Source organism: Parasteatoda tepidariorum, chromosome 6 (genome assembly GCF_982258835.1).
Source record: "Parasteatoda tepidariorum strain Cologne lab strain chromosome 6, Ptep-v5.0, whole genome shotgun sequence".
Lineage (NCBI taxonomy): Eukaryota > Metazoa > Arthropoda > Arachnida > Araneae > Theridiidae > Parasteatoda > Parasteatoda tepidariorum.
In genome coordinates, this window is record NC_141760.1 from 4,755,630 (window position 1) to 4,778,318 (window position 22,689).

Consider the following 22,689-nt stretch of genomic DNA (forward strand, 5'->3'; position numbering starts at 1 on the left):
GTTATTTTTTGCATGGAATTATCTTTGCATAAGCGAATTTTATCATTGTGTGAAGAAGAAAAAATTTCGATTAGCTTGAAAAATTCTCGAGGCATAGTGAAATACGCAAAAAGTAAAATTTACATTAAAGGTTCCAAACGCTCTCCTGACCAAACTATTGAGACCCTATTTAACAGATTGCTTCCACCCCTTCAATTTTGAGCGTCGGAAATCCGCTAAAGACAAGTTATGAGCTGTGGTGAGTCAAGGGATGGAGTCTTCGCCTTCCAATGTGGTGAAACGGCTTCGAATCCCAGTCGATACGCACCCGGCTTGCACCGACAACAGTGCTGACGTAAAATATTTTACACGCGTCATAGGTTTAGAGTCCTCTCTCCGCCGGGCTAACCGTGAAAGTTGTTCGTGGTTTCCCTCGCCATGTATCACACATTCGGCTTAGTTATATAAAAAAAGTCCTCCACGAAGGTAAATTTCTCACAATACTTAATCCAGAAGTTCCCTCGTCTTCTGGATTGAGTGCAAAGTTATAAGTCTACGGAGTTGAACATGTTCAACGGCTGTTCAACGACGGTTTTGAAACTATAAATAAACAAGGTATGTTTATTCAGAAAAAAAATACGTTTTCGTGTCTGATTTCATATCTTGAAATATCGTTTGCATTAGTTAGTTAGCATATTTGAGGTCACCCCCTCAAACCTTTACGATGTTTTAATCGAACGTGAAAATCCGATCATTAGATCGAAAGTTATTCAAGAGGGTCCATTTTTTTATTTTTAAGCATTGTACATCAAAGCGACTGTTCGAATGCTGTTATTGTATTAGAATATTCAACATTTGTCATATTTCAGTCGTTTCACACTTACAAATGAACAGACGAGAAAAACAAAATAAATTTTTCAAGCACAAATGATCGAATTCCCACTAGTAAATACTTTTAGTTAACTATTTTTTAATCATAACTAAATACTATTATTTTACGCAATGATACAATTTTTATTTTAAATCTTCCTAAAAAAACTTGACTAAACAAACCAAACTAAAAAAAACCCTGCAATCCATTTTCTAAATTAGGGCTCAAACTTTTTCACTCCCCTATCGTTCACTGACCATTACCTTAACTCAGATTTATTACCTCATTTATTTATTTTTTTTCATTGTTATTCTGAAGACGAAGGAGAAGAAATATCGAAAATGACATTCACCAAATTGCTCGAATATCCCCCCGAATTGACATTTTTTCTCTCTCCTATCATCACAAAACATTATTGAATGTTGTGCTTAGAATGTTTTCTAAACACCGTTAGTGACAGATATTTTTAGAACCTTTCAGAGTTCTCTTTTTCCGACATCTTTGATTTTCCGGAATTTTTTTTAATGAACTTTGACGATAGAGTATCGTTTGACAACACTATACTCGTTCGTAAAAAAGACTGAGAAACAAACTCATAGCTTTCGATTGGTAAAAAAATCAACTGATACATTTTAGAGCTTCGGAGATATTTTTTTCAAAAACTTAAAGTAGTAAAGTTATTAATATTGGAAAAATTATTAGTCTCTTTTGTTTTGTTTTTTTATTTTCTAAAATATATTTTTATTTCTACTAAGACTGAGAAAAACCAATTTGTACTTGATTCTGAAAAAATTTATGAGCTTAAACTACGCACACCTGTACCAAATTTGCTGTTACTGGAAATGCTGATTACGGTATTAAATATAATGTATTGTGTATGCACGGAATTCAATACAATATATTACATTCAGCAATATAAGCTACCCATTTGTGACCCTCCCCCTACCAGGTTTGTTTAGAAAACCTGACATTCACAGGGATGAAGAAATTCTGGAAAACATTACCATACTTGTATTTTATAAACATTTCTGATATAAGAAAAAAAGATAATTCTGGTAATACAACCAAATTACTCGGGACTTAAAATATTCATTTGATAATTTTTTGTTTGTATGGTAACGCTTTACCGGAAGTTCTGGTTTTCAAAATTATAGTTCAAAGTGCCACATATTTAGTCAAAAATACAAAAATTGAAAGTAAATTTAACCAAATAAACAGTTTTGATGCGATGCTCTAAGGTATCATGATAGAATTTCCAAATTTTATTACATTTACTACCAAACAGTACGGTAATAAAACTCTATTTTAGTGTTAATTTTACCGAAGTAACTTCAAAAGCGCTTCGGTGAAAATTCTTTTGCTTTTTGGTGTTCCCAAAGAGCCAGATATACGGTAAATTTTACCATATTTTGGTAGTTTTAACTATACTTTTTCTGACTATACGAATCACGCTGCGATTTTCCAATCCATAAAAGTGATGACAAAAGAAATACGATTATGTTTATTAAGACACAAATATTATTGAACTCTTTTCTCTATATACCATAAATTTTGAACCAATCCAGAAGACACGGAAACTCCAGGATCAGAGCCTCGAGAAGTATGATGGTATATTTTATTTTATTTTATAACCATCATCTGTTAAACAACGATTATAAAATAAAATAAAATATAGCATCCTACTTCAGGGGGTACTGATCCAGGAGTTTTCTTATCTTCTGGATTGGGTTCAAAATGACAAGGTTACGGAGTTGAACATTGGTAGTCGTAAACCCAAAATTGGGACGGTTGTTCAACGACGGTTACAAAATAAAATAAAATATACCATAAAAATGGAATGATTTAACACAGTTTTCCTTTGTTGTGAGTTTGTCATGGTTGGATCCAGCTTTACTATATTGATTTTAATACTGTTCTGGTGGTTATCAGCATGCAATTAAAAAGTTAAGTTGTAACTGCATTATATTTATAAAAAAAATTTTCGTATCCCCAATTTAAAGATGACACTTCGACCAGGGCTCGAAAAACCACCCGTCCACCCGTCCTAGGCGGTCAAAAATTCTCCGCGGACAACGAATTTCTCGAATCCGACGTCCGCGCGGACGGCCATTTTCCCGTTAATGTTCGTGATACATTTTCAATTTTTGTTATCCTACAAGAGTCTAGTGCCTCACTTCTAAAATGACCCTCTAATCTAGAAATCCCGTTAATTCCTTGCAACATACTGCTCATGGTGGAATTGATGTTTTCTTGGTCTGGGAGTACTGCAGCGTTTTTCAACCGGGGCTTTTCAGCAATGAACTTACAAAAAAACACAATACGTACTGGTCTTAAACAAGAAACATTAAACGCAATTATGAACATCTACTTAAATAGAAAACCCCTTTCAGATTTCAGTGCCGAAACCTCTGTAAATCATTGGCTTGATTGCGGAACTAGCAAACGTCATATTTGATTCCTTTAAAACACGCAGTGCCCTCGGATAAATTGACATTTTATTTTATTTTATGACCGCCGTTGAACAGTCGACCCAACAATAAATTGACATTCCAGATAACTTGACCTTTGTCATTTAAATTATTTCATAAAAGAAATAAATTATTTTATAAAAGAAATACTAGGTTATTATTAGTAGCCTAGTATTTCTTTTATTACTGTATAATGTAATCCTAGTATTTTTAATCCTAATAACTACTAATTCATTGTGCAATTTATGCAAATGTTTGTAACAAATAAGAGAAATCTATATTTTTATTTATTTAGAAGCGACGGGTTGGTTTCTAAGGAGGACGGGTACATTGTTGGACAAGCCGTCCTCGGGGACGGGTAAAATTTCTGAGTTTTTTCGAGCCCTGACTTCGACTGCTAATATCATGTTTTTGATTTTTATTGTTTTCTAGATTAAAAGTGCATAATTAAGAAAATTGTTTTGTTTTGTTTTATTCGAACTTAATTCTACACTACATTTTAGGATACAGTTATTTAAATAAGTGTCTAATCTTATTAACTGTCTTACAATTAATAAATTTTGTGCAAACTTCATTAATATACTTTTATAAATTATACTTAAAGATATCCGTTAAATGAATTTGAACTTAGCGTTCAGCTTCATGCTCTATGCAAGCGTAAGCAAACATAATTCTTTTTAGTACAGATATTTTAAGGCGATTCATTTCAACTTTCGTAATAAAAACTGTTTTATACCAAGAAACAACAGTTATTTAGAAACATTCAACGGTGTCGATGAGTGACAGGTGCGGAAAGCGATCCAAAGTTTGAACCTTTTAATGCCATTTTTACATTTTGAGTGTTTTGCTATATCTCGATTCTTTTAAACGAATCGAAAAACTTTGCTCATAATTATAAAATTCCTTCATCCAAAGATAATTCTATGCAGAAAAATAATTTGTAACAATTATTTATTGTTATTATTTATTCTATTTAAAATAGTCGAAAAATTTGAATTATAAAGCACCAAAATTTTAACTTTTTAAAGAATGTAAATTAATGTGTCAGAATACAAAATGTTAACGAAATCAATCGAATAGTTACTGAAAAGTCAAAAATTCGTATATTTAATAATCAATCCTCATTGCGGCTATTCCCTATATTTTGGGGGTTGAAAATCATAATCCATCGAAAAAAAGGTATGATTTTTAAGAAAAAAAGTATATTTTTGTGTCTAATTTCCTAACTTAAAATATCGTCTGCTCGAAGTATCATCCTTTCCGAACCATTAATATTGAGTCATTGTACGTGAAAATCCGATCATTAGATCAAAAGTTATTCAATGTGCTAAGTTTTTATTTCCGACCCATACAATGTCTGTTAAAGATTTTTCGAGCTTTGGCTTTACCACCATACCTTGTTATTAGAAGAAATTTCCATGAAACAGCCCCAGAATGAGATTGCATGAAAAAAGATATAAAAGCAATTATATTAGTTGTTACTAGGAGGCTCCGCCCCCTGCTCGCTAACGCTCGCCAACCCCCGAGAATTGCTACGCAATCCTATGTGGTTCACGCCGTGAACCATGGCTCTCTGCGCTCGCTCGCCAATGAACGCAATGTTCTAGCACAAAGACATAGTATATTATCATGAAAGACATAGTATTTTATCATCAAAGACATAGTATTGCACTTATGTAGAAGAATTCTATCAATGTTCTTATTGGCTCTTAAAAAAGTGTATTAGCTATTTAGATTGTACATGGTGAAAAAATCAAAACATTAGCTAAGTGAGAAACATATTAGCAAAATAAATTATCAAATATTGCAGTTACTCACCTAAATTCAACTAAATGTGTATAATAAATTAGTTAATGCTAGAAATTTTGAAAGTTTAAAAAAAAAATTATTATTTAAAAATATAAACTATAAACCCTAACTTTTCCTTGTGAGATAATAACCCTCAAAAAGTCTTTCATTTTCAAGAACACAAAAATTTGTTTTATCGCCAAATGAAATATTTTTTGGTGATCAGCATTATTGAAATCAATTTCTATATTAATTAACATTTGTGATAAAGCAACATTTAGAACAAAATAAAGCATAACAGTTTAGAACAAAATAAGGATGTTTTACATACAATAAATTAAAATGAATGGCTGTTAGCATTACCCCAGAAATACCATGTGGAGGTCGCCATGCTGCATTTCTAATCGGGGAGTTTTGATTTTGGCAGATATTATACTCTTCGACATCTACTGTTACATCTTGAACAGTTATTATTGCACTTGATCTCTGCAATCTACGTCTTCCATAACATTCCTCAACACTTTCTTGGGCTCTTCGAACACGTTTTCTTTCATTACGTTTAAAAGCCCTAGCAGCTTCATTAATATTCTGCATTTTAAGGCGTGAAAATTCAATGCATAAATAAACGCGAAATATAAAGAAATTCAATGCATTTAGTACAAACACTTAGACGTTTTTTAGACGTTTAGGTAGCTCCCAGTAGAAAAATATCAATTCAACAGCGGCCTTTTAAAGCATTCTCACTTCAATTAATTAATTAATTCCTAATTGAGTTTAAATTAAATATTTTCATGTTTTTAGGGCATGAATCTGAATTGAACAACCTGATAATGCTCACTCTGGTTATTGTTTCCGTTTTTAAAAGCGCTATATGTTGAGCCACCTCATGTGACATTTGCCATGTGACATTTTTAGCAGCAATCATTGGTCGATTTTCTAACGTTGCCATTCGGGGAGTTGTAATGAGGCTTTTTTTTTGGTGCCGTGTAAGAGAAATATATATATAGATATTAAAAAAAATTTAAATATTAAAAAAAGTATCATTTTTATTTTGAATGATGTTTACGAACGATGTTAAACGTTAAAATTATTTTGATTTTGAGCGATACTAAAAAAATATTTGACGAAAAAAAACGAATAAAAAAGGAAAAGTTTTTAAAGTGCGTCAGGGGTGTCGAGTTCACCGTATAAAAGTTAGCATCTCAAAAATCCAAATTTTCACAAGTTAGAGACTCTCATAATGGAATCTTCAATGAAAATCATTTCTGAAAAAGAATTAACTGCCTTTTCAATTCAAAATGTAATATAGTAATCATTAATATATGTTTCTTAAATAAATCCATTTTCTAAATTTTAATCGATAATTTATTTCCTTTTCCACGGATTACTTTATTGTTTGTGTTTTGCAGAATACTCTCTGCTTAATCTAATTAGAATATCACTATACACGGCAATAACTAATATTGGGAGATAAAACAAGCATTGGATCATGTAAAAGCCTCTTTAATAGAACTTATCAATGGTATTATCGCTCTTAAAGATAAAATGATTTCGAGAATTGCAGTTAAAATTTCAACAAAATAGATTTACACTTATCGAAGATGACAAGCTCTTATCATTTTTAAATAAATAAAGCATTATATAAACCTCTGCTTAATTGAATTAAAGAAGTTTACTTTAAAACAGGAAAGACATGAAGCATCGATACGATTTTATAGTTGTAATTTTCATAACTATCTATGTTTGCGCTAAGGAATATTTTTTAATTGATTTTTATTACACAAAGGAGGAAAAAAAACGTTTTTTTAAGTATTTAGTTATGTTTAAAAAATTTTAGCTTTAGTTTAGTTTAAAAAAACAATACAAATAAGAGAATATATATTAGACCCCATTTTATAATATTATTTAACAATCTAAACTCACCAAATCATCGTTAGCTTTTAGCTGTATTACACTGGTTACACAGATAGGAGTAATAACGTGTTTAATAGAGGATAAGGAAAAAAATGCGTTATTAACCGCTTTTTAGTGCATAAATAATGCGTTAGATCCTATTTGTCGAAAGACAAGAATAATGTACGATATGTCCCTACATGTTACAGAACTAAATTCACTGCAAAATAGAGAAAGTGTACCAAAATATTTCAAATTCATCAAAAAAAGTAAGTATGCATAAAAAAATTTTAAAAAAATACAATTTGAAGAAAGTGGGATAATACAATGCAGTTAAGAGTCGAAAGTCTGTTGAAGCCAAACTATTCAGGTTAGAAACTGTTTAATTTAACTAAGATATTCATAGTTTAGTATATACAATACATCATTCTCAGAAAGTCGTAGATGTTTTACTTTTTCTGTAAATTACTTTTTTTTTCTAGTAAAAGTCAAACCACCCGGTTTTACCTAACTAATAAGATAAAACCGAATACGCATGTAAACTTTATGCGACATTTACAGTTACTCGAATTGAGTGATTGTTGTTGTTGTTGTTAATTTGCGTCGCACTAGAGCTGCACAATGAGCTATTGGCGAGGGGAGGGTATGGGAAACATCCCGGAGGTCGAATTGAGTGAAGAAAAAATAGCAAGCATGTAAAATTCTTATGACATTTTACAAAAATTATGCATGTGATTTTACAAGTGATGTAGTCAAGGCCGTATTCAAAGGAAGGAGGGCAAGTGTTTCGAATCCAGAACGGTTGAGGGCACGTCCAAAGTTATTTTTAAAAACCATAGTGTTTATGAATGCTTTTTCCAAAAGAAATGAGTAGAGAATTTCGCTGCATCTATATATTATATTTTGCATAAAAGGTCTTGAAATTCTACATAATATGAAAATAAGGTTTTTTGTGCTTATAGAATGAGGCCCAGAATTAGTTTAGTTCAAGTCCACTACACTTTTCTTGGGCCCTGCATATGCACACATCAAGGGAGGGGGAAAAGCCGGACCGAGTAGCACCCTGCAAATAGAAGGTTATCGAAACGAAACAGAACATTGCTACTTATCGGAGTAAATACTTAATATTTGTTAGGGTAGGAGTCCTTTGTAAACGTATAATAAGTCAGACTAAAAATAATTTTTATAACTATAATGACTAATAAATAAGGCTAGCTTAAAAACAAGAGTACACTAGAAAGTTGACATAGAATGAATTGACATAGTTGACATAGAAAGTTGACATAGAATGACATAGAATGAATGCCTCGAATGAATCAACTACAGCACGCCATTATAGTAGGTCCTTCTTCGTGACTAGTGAAATATAACTCAGAGTTTGTCAGCAAGAAAACAGGACTAATTGCGACAAAATCGAGGTACCCGGTTTTACCCCACTACCCCCTACATTTTTATTTTCTTCACAACAATCGTTCATCCCTTCAAAAAGGAGTGAAGAAAGGCATTGTTTCCCCAAGTTCTAAAAATCCGAGTTTATATGTACTAAAAAGTCCGTATACGTACTTATACAAATTACAATGAAATTACCGTATTGAAATCACGTCCGTTTGATATTGGGAAGCTAGAATAGAAAGGCTAATCTCATATATGATACCGAGGACCCTGAAAGGAGAAGCACACGATTTTGTAAGGTTTAGAAGAGGAAAGAAAAAGACAAAAAGTTACTTTTTTTGAATAAAAATAAAATATTTAAAGTAATCTTTAATTTCATTGCTAATCTTTTAAAAAAAAAAAAACTAAGTAAAAATTTTAAAAGCTGAGTTTACAAGTGACATGAAAATGAGAAAAATAATTCGGCTGTTGTCGGACCCTATTTTTTTTTTATCAAAAATGAAGCAGAAAATATAAATTGAGGGTCGCAATTCATTTTATAGCGAGGAAGAAATAGAAACTCTATCTAAATCAGATGAAACAACTGCTCACAGAGAAACTAAGAACATCAGAACTTGCTTGCTTGCCGAAGGAAAGGAAACTTTAAAAGTGATGACAAAAAAAAAGTTTCAGTTTCAATGGGCAATCAAAATAGTTATGCTGTTGATAATTCCGTCTTCTTCAATAATGATTCCCTAAATTTTTGAAATATTTTCGTTTTTTCTCGATTAAATACGTATTTTTGAACCGTGATATAGATATTTTTTTTACTTTATTTTTGAAAAATATTTGAAAGTTTTTTAGTGAGGTTACAGATTACGATAGACGTTGTTTTAAAAACATCTAAAAGTGGGGAAGTAAATCTAGCTAGGTAATAAGCAGTAAAATTTTTATAAATTATGCATGGTATTTTATTTAAGACTTTCTATAATTTGTAATCTAGTACTGTAAAAATAAATAAGAAAAAAGCATTTTAATACATTCTTTTTTAAAAAGTAACAATTAAAAGTTCATAAGAATTAAAGCATAGTCAATATTCTTCCACGTTATCTTAATTTTTTCTTTTTATTAGGTTTTATTAAGTTTTCATTAGGCATTAGGTAAGCAACTATCTTTCCCCAGTTTTTGTTTCTTTTTTTAACTTTTAACATTTCGTTTGTCATTGTATGTTTTTGACATCACGTTATAAATTATTCAAAAAAGGATGTTTTGTTATAAAAGAATACATTTTCTTTTAGTACATTTATGTTAGTTTTCGAAATGTCAAGTCGCAAAAAAGACAAGCATTTTCAACTACTCTTTTATTCGGCTTTTAATCAAAGCTCTAATGACGCTAGAGCTGCTCGTGCTATTTGTATTATGAAAGGATAGGGTACCATAATTGAAAAACAATCGCTTTTCAGTGGTATGACGCCAAGTGCAAGTAATGAAACATTTGACCCTAAAGACGCTCCACCATTTCTTACCATTCAATTGAGTTCGATTATGAGCGGTTAAACCAATTTTTGTGAAACCGACAAGGGAGCTGAGAGAGAAAATAAAATGCTCTCCCACTCTTCAAAAAAAAAAAGAAGAAGAAAACAGGAAATTAGTTGCCAGTTGAACAAAAGAACGCATTTTGTTTTCTCAAGAGATTTTAATAGCCAAAGATTTGTAGTTCATAAAGTGTCTTATATTTTCATTAGCATTTCTTTCATTTTCATTATCGCTAGATTTTCATTATAATTTTAATATAGCGCTGGTGATTACTAAATATTACAATAAATATACCACTAAATATACATTATTCAAATACAAAAACTCAATTACTAGTAACAATCAGTATTTTGAAGAAAAATATAAAAAGAAAATTTTAAAATTCATAAATTTCGAGTGTATAAATTTTCAAAACATTTATAATTTTGACTACACAAATTTCTTTTGATGCTTAAAAAAAGTATATCGCGATATTTTTTTAAAGCATTGATTAAAAAATTTAAGTAAAAAATAATTTTCGAAGTTAAAAATAAAATTACTTAAAAATTTTAATTTATAAGCAAATTATATACAATCCGAATGCAACAGTAATTGGAGTTTCAAAATATTTAAGAACAGTAATCTCATTATTTAGTTAGCAACATTTTTAATAAAATTTAAGATACGTAAAATTATTTGATTTTAAATCATTTTTCAGAAAAATTTAATTTGAAATTCGAAAATTAAAAAAAATTAATACATTTTTAAGCGTAAGCTTTGCATACGCAACTGAATCAGTTAATAATAATCAGAATTTTAAAAAAAATTATGTATATAATGATATCAATATGCTGTTTAATAGCACTTTTTGACACAATTTGCATTTTTTCATTCAAAATATGTTTTTTTACAAATTTTCAATAAATACTGATGAAAAAAGTGAAAGATAATATTGAAATTTTAATATGTATCAAGCACATTGTTATGGAAACGCAAAATCCTCAATCAAAATTAAGTAAAAAATTTTTGAACTTCCCATTTAAAATGCCAGAAGTTAAAAAAATATTCCAACTAGGGCTCATAATCGTTTTGCATTTTTCAAAAAAATATTAAAAACCTGATTTATTTGATTTAAATCAAAGTTAAATGCATAAAAAAATATTCGCAACGATCTCAATTATTTGATTCAAATCCAAGTTAAATACATAAAGGAAATCTCATTTATTTGATCTTATTCAAGTTAAATACATAAAGTTAAATGTCTAAAGTTAAATATATAAAATCCGAAAATGTTAATGTTGAAAGTTAAGTGAAATTTAAAGTACAGTTCATGTTGAAAGATATGTACAATATAAGTTCAATAAAAATGAATAGAAATGTATCACCATTAAGTACCAATATAAAATGTTTCAAAGAAAATAAATCTCAAAAGGAATTTCCCGGTTCTTTTAATTTACTAAATTTACGAAATTCATACTTAATATTAGCAACATATTTTTTCTTTCTTCTCCGTTTGTTTTCTTAAAACTCTAATGGAATTATAATATTAACTTTTTTATATCATTTCAAAATGGCCTTTATTTTTTTTACGCTACTTATGTAATTTTAAAGTACAATTTTGCTCATAAAAATTTAATTATGCTGAAATATATTTATAATAAATATTTTAAAACTGAGAATCAATAAAAAAAATTTTAAACTATCACAAATTAAATGAAGCTTTTTTAAAAATTAAAATTTTAAAACAATTTCAATTCGATTGATATTAATAATACAAGGCATTTATTTTAACACATTACTCAAAATGTGGTAAACACAACAAGGTTAAAATTTGAAATGATGAAAAAGTTTGAGCAACAAGCATAAAATAAAATAATTTTCTATAAATATTAATAATTGCAATTTTATTTAAAAATAATAACAAAATTCACATTTCGACGAAAATTTTAATTTTTTAGTGCCCATTTGTTATAATTAGTAAACTTGCGGCCAATTGCGATCGTTAATTTTGCTTTATAATTACAACAATCAAAATACATTTTAATGCATTTAAAAGCACCAAAAAATTTATTTCTGAAATAGTTATAAAACAAACGTACAAATCTTAAATATAAATAAACGGGAAAAAGATATCTACAATAATATACATAAATGAGAAAAAGATATCTGCAATAATATACATAAACGAGAAAAAGATATCAACAATAATATACATAAACGTGTAATACAAAAACAAATGTACTCACAGAAATTTAAAAAGTTTTCAAACTTCTCAGCTTAACTTCAACAACAATAATCTCTATGCTTCCGAAATCAAAATGACATCGCTGGAATTGTGTTATTGCAATAACTGTTTCTCAAAACAAATAACATTTCTTTTTTAAAAGAAATAACAATATTTTAGATCAAATGATGAAGACAACCGCGCACAAATCAAAACGTTTGCCGGCTTCTCGGCGGCAAATTTGCGGCGAAGTTTTGAGCTCTTCCACCGTTTTAGGGACGGTTTGTAATAATCCAATCGAAGTAAGGAGGAAGACACTTTTACGACCTAGTTCGAAATTTCACCTCCAGATGGGGCAGTCGTTGTTTGAGTTTACGTAATTCTTCCCCCTTTCCTGGAGCTTTGATAACCTAAAGAAAAATATAAATAATATCATTTTTTATTCAATACGATATTTTGTTCTTTGTTTATTTACAAACAGAAAACAAAAGTTTATGATAACTTTTGCTCGCTAACTTTCTCTAGCGTTTTGTTTTATGATCCAATTTAATGCAGCGCTTTTTTTTTTTTCTTTTTTTTTGAAGAGGAAGTTTTATTCCATATAATCAAACTAAATGGAAATTCTTTAGCAGAGAGCTTGCATTTAATTTAAGAAATGGCGAGATTTCTAATAAAGAAAACGATTCTAAAGCAAATTTTGCCCAAAAACAATTTAAAAAGATTGCCGATATGCGGGCAACTTTTTCACTCCAATATTACAAAAAGTATACGTGAAAAAAAAGTTATTAAATAAGGGAAGAAAATAACTTTATTACCTTCAAACAAAGTAAATATTTGGAAAGTTTATTACAAATTTGTTGTAACCCAAAGAATAAGATGAAAACTAACATGATTTAAAAGCATTCACTTTTAAAACAGGAAGCCATAAAATTGAATAAATTTATACTATGTAAACAAGATTTCATCAAAATGTTCCACTATATTATGAAAGTTAACATATTTTTTATTTTGTGTTATTTTTTAGTAAACATCATATTTTATGTTTAAGGAGATTTCAGGAAAGTTAATCTATCAGAAATTTTTCTAGTTAAAAAATGTAATTCTAAAACAACATTATAACCTTTTTATGTGCCACTGGTGATAGTTATATTTTATTTTCAAGCTTTGAGAATTCGGTTTGATATACGTATTTAAAGAAACATAGTGCGCCATAAAATTATAGAGTGCCCCCAGTTACTATTCCCTTTTGAAGTTCTGAGAAAAATTAAATACTTTTATTGATTTAGAACTTTAAGTTATACAGTTCTGCACTAGATATACTAGCATTTGTTTTTCAATTTAGTCATTTTTATGACAATGAAAAAAGATTCAAAAGTTCCTGCCAGAAACTCTGAATTAGATCTAATAATACTTGTTTTTTAATTAACTCTATAGTGTGACAGAAATAATAAAAGAGCAAAAACTGTCAAAAGTTCCTGTTAGCAAATCTGCAACATATATTATATGTGCTTTTCAAATTAGTCTGTTCAACGGCAAAAAAAAAAAAAAAAAAAAAAAAAAGACGGAAAACATTTGCGAGTCAAAAGACGTCAAAAATTCTTAACAAGAAATTACACAGGTTCTATAATCTGAAACAAGTTCAGAAAAAACCATTATCTCCATGGAAGAAGCAGTGGTCGAATAAACTACATTATTTTTGTAGTTTACTACAAATACTTTGTTACAAATGTAGTTAACTACAATCTTTTTTTTAAAAAAGTAATGACTACGAACTACTATGGAATTTAGTAACTACTTCATTACTTTAAGGATCTGAACTTTGCTGTGAAACTTAATTTACACATATGTTCTAAATAGTTTTGAATAAGAAATTGGCTTGCATTATTTCTAAGAGAATAATTAAGAAATATTTATTCGTGTTTACATGAGCTAGTTTCAAATTCCATAGCATTTTTTCTTTAATTTGTTTGTATGCATTTTTCCACAGTGAATATTTAATTTAAGAAATGCGAAATAAGCAAGTGCTTGCCATTTTATTTCGTGTTTAATACTCTTTCTTTTATTTATGCTTAATACTCTTTTATAAGACACTAGCTTGTATACCCGTTCTTCGTACGGGGAGAGTAAAAAATAAATAAAACAGTATTCAGAAACACTACGAAATCATGATCAAAACTGAAAATCATATACCGATTCAATTAAAGAATTTGGTGGAAGAACCAGGTAAGTGAAATTGTTAGGGGAATTAATGAATCAGAGAAAATTTAAAAGAAGTGGTTGTATCAACACGGATTAATGTTACAGAACTGTTTTTGCCTTCACTCAAGTCTTAACATAACTAATTACATCAGTTTTCAGTATGCTTGCGCGGTTTTTTATTTCCAATTAGGCAGGGGTAAATAAATTAAAACAAAGGAATATTTTTCCCTCTTTCTAATAAATTGGTAATAAAATTGTTCAGATGTAACTTTTTACAAAATGTTACTTACCTGGTTCTTCCACTAAGTTTTTTAATTAATCTATTTAAAATAATTAAAAAAAATTATTTAATATTATTTGTTGCCCTTTTTCGTAGCTTTGCGTTATTGAAGTTTTCAAAAGCCGTCTTATGTAGTTAATCCCATTAGAGCAAAGATAAAATGCATTTAGTAACACTTCGCATGATGCTATTGCACTATCAAGTAATTTTCTAAGGTACATATCCCTTTCGAGGACCATAAAACGCTTATTTCCAAAGTATGAGTATGAACACTGCTAAGTATTAGTGCTGTCTTAATAATCACCAAATACATCAAGATTACCTTTTTTTTGAGTATTAGGAACATAATGAATAACCCTTCAATATTTAAGTTATGTGAATAATACATTTGTCAGCGACAGCCAACTAAAGCCGAAATGTTTTTTTTAAAAAAAGCATAATTCTTATTAGATCTTGATAAGAGTTTTGGAGCATGGGCATTTCTCTATACGACCTTTAATTTACTACTAAAATATTTAAGTAGTAAGGAAACAAAATTCTTTATATTCTAATCCATTAAAATAATAATACACTATCTTTACTATTACTGAAAAAAATAATATCTGAAATGACGGAGAACCAGTTGTAGAATTCTTATCAAAACTGCATCAATTACCATAATACCATTAGAACATATTAACGTCAGTAGTGCACAATAAGTAAGCGTCATCCGTAAATGGCGATTTTCTACGCTTTTCCGAAACGAATTCCCTATTAACCCTTTTTTTTCCCCTTTAACTTTGTTTTTTAGTTCATAGCTGGTTTTATTTTATTTCAATTACTTTGTATTATCAATATTAATTAAGCATCAGTGTCAATAATAATATCGTGATTTTTCACGGCTCCCCAGAATGAATAAGTATATTTCTCCTGTAAGTTTGCTTTTTAGTAAGCAATTTTTTTTAATATCAATTAATATATTACTAACATTAGTTAAGCATCATTGTCGTCAATGATAGTATGATGATTTGTAATAGTTCTTCCAGATAAATATCTTTACTCCATTACTTTTGAGTTCTAATACATAGTTAATTTATTTTACTTCAATATGCATATATTACCTAAATTAAGCGTCATTGTCGTCAATAATAATTTCGAGTGTCAATTCTCTTAAGTCTCTTCTAAGCTAATTAGTACCAATTTTCAATTACTTTTGCCCTTGAATATGGGACAGGAAAAGCATGAAATGCCGGCATTATATATAATGGCTGACGTTTTTAGGCAAAGTATGAAACATGAGAAGTATTACATACTTTGCCTAAGCATTATACATAATGCCAGATGCTATTTAGGCAAAGTATGAAATAAACGTCCTGATGAGGTTATTATGTAAATGATGTGCATGTTACTGTGAATGAATGAAATCGGTGGTTGTTGACTTTCACCGGTGAATGCTGACATCACATAGTCGCTTTGGTGAATGTCCGAAATATTTATTACATCCAATTTGATATTAATTTATTCGTGGTTATAATTACATTTATTCGATTATTAATACTTACTGACGATAGATTAGAAGAAACATCAGTGTTTGAAGTATCTGGCAAATATATACCGGGCAACGTTTTTTAGTCAAGATCAAGTACCATTGCCATATAAATTATTTCTAAAATTATATATATATATATATATATATATATATATATATATATATATATATATATATATATATATATATATATATATATATATATATATATATATATATATATATATATATATATATATATATATATATATATATATATAGAAATGAAACACGTTATCGTATAATATAATAACCGAGGAGCACAATATCTCAAAATGTTTTAGAATAGCTGCATTACTCGTTTTCCCTCCATTATTGAGTTAAAGTTTTATATATATATATATATATAAATTATATATATATATATATATATATATATATATATATATATATATATATATATATATATATATATATATATATATATATATATATATATATAAATATATATATATATATATATATATATATATATATATATATATATATATATATATATATATATATATATATATATTATATAAATATATATATATATATATATATATATATATATATATATATATATATATATATATATATATATATATATATATATATATTTATATATATATATATATATATATATATATATATATATATATATATATATATATATATATATATATATATATATATATATATATATATATATATATACAGGGTGATTTTAAAAAGATGGGCAAAATTTTAGGAAGTGATAGTACACACCCAAGCAAACAATTTTTATCAAAGAATGCATGGTCGAAAACAAGACGCAAAGGTGCTCGCTCATTTGGAAAGTTGTTTGATGCAAACGTGAAGGCTCCATTCCTGTTTCGAATTACTGCGCTGCGTTACTTGTCGCCAAGCTTTCGGCCGCTGCAGGGAAAGTTCGTGATTTGCCTGGTGTGTTTCAGAATGTTCACCTATATTTTCTTCGCCATTGCACTGCGTGCATAGCCGCTGTAATCACATGCCATTAAATTTGCTTTTATAACTTAACTTCATCGTTCTTTGTGTGTTTTTGCCTCATATAAGAACATAAACTTTGACGCCCTCTAGCGGTTTTGCGCTTTGTTTTCGACCATGCATTTTTTGATAAAAATTGCTTTCTTGGGTTTGTACTATCACTTACTAAAATTTTGCCCATCTTTTTAAAATCATCCTATATATATATATATATATATATATATATATATATATATATATATATATATATATATATATATATATATATATATATATAGAGAGAGAGAGAGAGAGAGAGAGAGAGATAGATAGATTAGGTAGCGGTAAATAAAATAAAGCAAAGAATTATTAGTCGCACCTTCTAATAAATTGGTAATAAAATAATACGGATACATGTGTTCTTTCTTTACCCTGAAAATGTCCCTTACCTTGTTCTTCGACTAAGTTTTTCAATTAATATAGCTAAAATAATCTCAATTTCTCTTAAAATTTAATGTTATATGCTCTAATCTTCGGTGGCTTTATGTTATTGAAGAAAGCAAAGCTCGTTGTTTGTAATTCATACCATTAGAATAAAGATAAAATGTACTTAGCTTCTCTTGGCATGATGCTATTATTCTCAACCGATTTACAATAACTAAAATTTACCACTATTATGTGATTTTCTCAGGTACCTTTCGAGTAGCCGTGAAACACTTAATTCCAAAGTATAGATATTAAAACTGATTGTTGCAGTTTTAAAAATCCCCAAATCAATCAATATAATATTTTATACCTACAGTGGTGGCCAAAAGTGTGGACACTTTTTGAAAGTTTCATGTTTTTCAAATTTGTGTGCTTGTAGAATATATTATTTTTCAATTAAATACAAACGTTTATATATCAAATTGAAGGTAATTTAATGTAGAATTTAATAATAAGTACAGTATTACAATATATGTATTACAAAAAAGGTTATGCAACAAATAGTCAGATCTATCTTAGACTTGCATTTTTTTAAAGTGATGCTTACACAATCAATACTTAGTAGGATTGCCCTTATTTTTTAAGACAGCTTCACAGCGTCTTTTCATCGAGTGAACGAATGTTTGGAGTTCATCTTTCGTAATCACATGGTGCCAAGAATCAATTATAGCTTCAATAAGTTGTCTTTTATTGGATGGACGTTTTTTTCGTATAAGAATTTTCAAACATCGCCACAAATTTTCAATTGGATTGAGATCAGGGCTGTTTCCTTGCCATGGTAATATATCTATGCCTTTATTTTGAAAGCATGCTTTGCATACTTTTGCTGTGTGGCATGTAGCTGAATCCTGCTGAAAAATAAATGGTGCTTTGTTGGAGAAGAGATCCCTGATAGAAGGTATCAATTTTGGTTTCAGGGAAGTTTCGATGTATTTTTTGGCATTCAGGATGCCATCAATCACTTGAATTCAGCCCACACCATCTGCAGACATGCATGCCAAAATCATGACATTTGTTGGATTTTTTGTAGTTGCTTCAATGCAATCAGGATGAAGCGCTTCGCATACTCTACGTCGCACGTATTTTCTACCATCACTTCCAAAGAGCGATATTTTACTCTCATCACTCCAGATTACTTGCTTCCATTGATTTTCTGACCATTTAATGTGTTGTTTTGCCGACTTAACTCGTTTTTCGCGTTGCTTTTGATTTAAATATGGTTTTTTGATTGGAATTCTAGATTGTAGTCCAAATCCTGATAACCTTCTTTTTATTGTTTTTGAATTTACTGCAATACCCGCTGCATTCATTTCACATCTAATGGCATCCGATGACATTTTTCTATCTTGAAGGCATAGCCATTAAATTTTTCTATCGGTAGTAGCACTTGTGCATTTTTTTCGGCCTGATTTGGCATCCTGAATGTCAAAAAATACATCGAAACTGTCCTGAAACCAAAATTGATACCTTCCATCAGGGATCTCTTCCCCAACAACGAACCATTTATTTTCCAGCATGATTCAGCTCCATGCCACACAGCAAAAGTACGCAAAGCATGCTTTCAAAATAAAGGCATAGATATATTACCATGGCAAGGAAACAGCCCTGATCTCAATCCAATTGAAAATTTGTGGCGATGTTTGAAAATTCTTGTACGAAAAAAATGTCCATCCAATAAAAGACAACTAAGTGAAGCTATAATTGATTCTTTGCACCATGTGATTACGAAAGATGAACTCCAAGCACTCGTTCACTCGATGAAAAGACGCTGTGAAGCTGTCTTAAAAAATAAGGGTTATCCTACTAAGTATTGATTGTGTAAGTATCACTTTAAAAAAATACAAATCTAAGATAGATCTTACTATTAATTGCATAACTTTTTTTGTAATACAGATATTGTAATACTGTACTTATTATTAAATTCTACATTAAATTACCTTCAATTTGATATATAAACGTTTATTTTTAAGTGAAAATTAATATATTCTACAAGCACACAAAGTTGAAAAACATGAAACTTTCAAAAAGTGTCCACACTTTTGGCCACCACTGTATATAAGTATATTTGGTGCCTATTGCATAACCCTACAACATTTGAGTTTATATATATTTGTCAGTGGCAGCCAACTAAAGCCGAATTTTAAAAAAAATTTTATTAGAGCTTCATGAGGAATTTGGAGAATGACCATTACTCTATCTGACCTTTAATTTACTCTTAAAATGTTTATAAGTAGTGGTGGGAAATTTTTTTTTTTAATTCTAATTCTTTAAAATATTAATACACTATCTTAGTTACCACTGGAAAAAAATATTCTGAAACTGCGAAAAACCCGTTGTTGAATTCTTATCAAAACCAATTCGCCAATTACCATGATACCAGCAGTACGTATTACCGTATGTATAACGTATTTTCTACGGTTTTCTTAAACGAATTTCCAATTAATCTTTCCTCCATGAGCTTGGCTTTTTAGCACATATTGAACTTATTTTATTTTATTTCAATTAATTCACGTTATCAATATTAATTGAGCATTAGTGTCAATAATAATATGCAGATTTTTTTACTGTTTCCCAAAACGCGAATAAGTATCTTTTCTACTTATTTCTGCTTTTAAGTTCGGAAGTTACTTTTTTTATTTCATTTATCTACATATTACCAACATTTATTAAAACATCATTGACGTCAATGATAGTGTGGTGATTTCCTACGGTTCTTCTAGAAGAATAAATGCCATTCCTCCATTTCTTTTGTTTTCTAGCATAATGCTTATCTTTTACTTCAATATGCATATATTACCTTAATTAATTAAGCCTAATTGGCGTAATTAAGCCTCATTGGCGTCAATTTCTTATGCTTCTCCTAAATAAATTAGTACCCCTTTCCCATTAACACGTTGAATGCCACACTAATTTTACATGGCTTGCCCGTCTGGCCAAACTGATTTTCTAGTATGCGTTGCTTATTTTGATGAATTATTATTTACAACAAAACAGTTAATTATCGTAATCATTCGTGACACATTTTATTTACTGAGGTCATCGGTGACCCCCGTGACACTACGAACAAACTTGGTGCCGGTCACCGGTGACGTGACCCCCATGGCATTCAACGTGTTAATTTTTGTTTTTGAACACATAAATATTTTTTTCCCATCCATTATCGTTGGTTTTAAATAAGTAATTATTTCGTAACACGTATAAAAGAATTAATATAAATAAAATAAAAGCACGTGGCATCAGACAAAGTGTAAATTTTGTGACATGGACCACGCGTGCTACCACGTAATGTTCATTGAATTCATCTGGCATAGCGAATATAAAATAATTAAATATTTAAATACTTGCTATAAACTATTTTTTGATCAAACGAAGCTATAAGCCAGCATTTGTCACTGGTGTGTCCTTAAAATATGCGAAAATTGATTCGTTAAATTTAAAACAAAGGCTAACGCTTAACCAATCAGAAAATTCCATTAGGTTTTTCGCTCATCCTGCTAGAACGATTTGTCGTAGAATGTTCTAATGTTGACAGTAACCTTCCTCGTGCTACAAATCACAGCCATTGCTGGGATTCAAACCCGGGCCATCTCGTTGAGAGGCGAGCACTCTATCTCCTGAGCAACCGCGGCTCTAATGAGTAATTTTGAACCCAATGTAAAAGACAAAAGAACTACTGGATCACGTATTGAGATAAATGTTGCCTTCGTGGAGGTCTTTTTGAGGGCACTAACCCACCTTTGCGTTACATGGAGAAGAATACCTCGAGAATCTTCCACGGTTAGCCCAACGGCAAGGCGACACTAATCTACGATTTATCTATCACTGAGGATATTTTACGTCAGTACTGTAGTCAGTGCGAGCCATATGCGTAATTCGAATCGACCTGCCATTGCTGGAATTCGAACCCGGTTTACCTCATTGAAAGGCGAACGCTCTATCCCCTGAGCCACAGCAGTTCTAAAAAAAATCCAAAATTTTTTCGGCTATTCAATAACGATTATAAAATAAAAAATGAACAACACTGAGCCGAAATAAACTAAGTCGAGATGGGATTTAATTTGTGAAATATTTATTTAAAAAGTTAAAATGAATTAAAACAAACTATATTTTGTGCTAAAAACCTGTAAAAGAATCCTTTAACAAGCATTCCTTTTGCCCTACATCCCAAATAAATAACCTATACATCCAAAAATGTTCTGATGCATTTAGCTTTTCCCAATGAAACACACTCGATATTTCTTTGATGTCTGGCTTCGATTTTAGAGCCGACACTCAATATCGATAATTCTATATTCATCAGATTGTGAACCAATCAAATTATAAATTAATATAGCTACAAATTACTAGCATGCATCAAAACAGCTTTTAAAGAAATATCTATCTTCACGATAACCTTATAAAGATTAATTTAATAATAGTAATGAAATTAAATTAAAAAAAACTGAATCGAGATTAAATTTAATTTTTGAAATATTTATTTAAAAATTTAACTGAATAAAAACTAACCTATATTTCGTTCTAAGAACCTGTAAGGGAACGTCCTCAATAAGCATTCCTTCTGCCCTATATCCCACATAAATACCATATATATCTAAAATGTTATGGTATATTTTCCCTATAAAGCTGACTCAATATTTCATTGATGTCTGGCTTCTAATTTAGAGCCGACACTCAATATCGATAATTCTATATTCACCAGACTGTGAACCAATCAAATTATTTCTTAACATAGCTACAAATTGCAAACATACATTATTACTAACTTTTAATATCTTTATATTTACCCTATTCCGATGAAGATTCCTGCTTTAACATTGTTAATGAAATTGGAATTAAAGGATAAAGCTATAATTAAATTCTATTTCCACAATATATATCTGAAAATTAAAATAATTTTTCGAACAAAATAAAATCATCGTAACTCTTAAAACTGACACACTATTAAAAAAAAAATATTTTTAACTAATTAATGAGGAAAATATTTTTTTTTCTTATATTTTAAAGAAGAATTAAAATCTTTCAAAATTAATTCTGAGATTTTAGTAAAGAAACACGCGTTAGTTACACATAATGGATAAA

The 22,689-nt window shown here is 29.4% G+C and overlaps 1 protein-coding gene across 1 annotated transcript in view; it reads right to left on the minus strand.

Moving 5' to 3' along the window:
* LOC107454766 (dopamine receptor 1) overlaps positions 1-22,689 on the minus strand; it is a 328,591-nt gene that overhangs the window by 273,608 nt on the left and 32,294 nt on the right. Inside the window, exon 2 of the mRNA XM_071179038.2 lies at positions 12,132-12,519. The gene's annotated coding sequence lies outside the window, so the exon portion shown is untranslated. The remainder of the gene's footprint in view (positions 1-12,131; positions 12,520-22,689) is intronic.